The following is a 1,312-nucleotide window of genomic DNA, read 5'->3' on the forward strand; positions in this document are numbered from 1 at the left end:
AGAGGTAAATTTGCAGCAATTCCTGTAGATGCTGTGGGTAAAACAGTACCACCACGACCTCTAATATAATGTATTAAAACTTTATACAGATATGCAGGTGAATAGGATTCCTAGCTGGCAGGCCCCTGACAGCAAGCTGGCTACCTGTTGATTCCATGAGGAATGGGGCACACTCCTCCCTCCTGTCAGGGTCCAGGGTGCAGATGAATGGGGTTCCTGGCTGGCAGGCCACTGACAGCAAGCTATCCAACAGCAGATTCTGTGAGGAATGGGGCTGCCTCCTCCCTACTGTCAGGGTCTGGTTTGAAGGCCGGACTCAGTACTTCCACGCTCTGCTCCAAGGGTGGGTTCCTGCCTTAAACCTCGCCCTCCAGGAAACAGCTGGTGGAGGGTGCAGCCGTTTCCAAGACGACCCCTGAAGGACTGACTTCCTTCCAGTTGGTCAAGCTTCTGGACGTGATGTTATACCCAGGGTTTTTATATAAGTAGATATTTACATAGGACTATAGAGGCATGGAACAATGCAGAAAGGGTACACATGCCAGGCTGTAACACTAATGACCTCAGGGAGAACAAGGGAAGAGTGCATTTTCTCATGACAGAGAAAATTAAATAAAAAACCATGAGACCTGGTTCCTTGCACCCGAGTCCCCACCCTCTAGTCCGCTCACCCCTCCACTTGCTACCCCCGGTTGGCCCCTTCAACCTCCAGTCCCACCCCCTCCAGTCGCCCTGCTCTGCCTCCTCTTGCCTCTTTTATTTTTTAAAAATATATCTTTATTGATTTCAGAGGAAGGGAAGAGAAATAGAAACATCAATGATGAGAGAGAATCATGGATCGGCTGCCTACTGCACGCCCCACACTGGGAATCAAGCCCACAACCCAGGCATGTGCCCTTGAGTCACCTCCTGGTTCATAGGTCCACACTCAACCACTGAGCCAAGCTGGCTGGGCTAACTGGTTTGCATTTTAGAAGATTACTTTGGAAATAATGTGAATGATAAGAAAGGAGGAAAGTGATATTGAAATCAGGACAGTCACTTAGAAAACTGTTGTTTAAATGAGAGTGGCTTTAGGTGGGGCATGATGTCTTTTTTGAGTTGGAGGTCATTAATCCCCATTTTAAAGGCTTAAAGCTCTTATCCACTGAGTCCCCACTTCTCCCCGCCACCTCCCATCCCACCCCCACCCCAGTTCTACAAACTCTCTCCCTCTGCACCCCACCATCACCTCTTAGTCCCCAGTAGCTGCTCTCATCCCTCCATCCCGCACCCACTCCTCCACTTCGGCATCCCCCCCCCTCGCCCCCCT

This window comes from Myotis davidii, unplaced genomic scaffold (assembly GCF_000327345.1).
Source record: "Myotis davidii unplaced genomic scaffold, ASM32734v1 scaffold501, whole genome shotgun sequence".
Classification (NCBI taxonomy): domain Eukaryota; kingdom Metazoa; phylum Chordata; class Mammalia; order Chiroptera; family Vespertilionidae; genus Myotis; species Myotis davidii.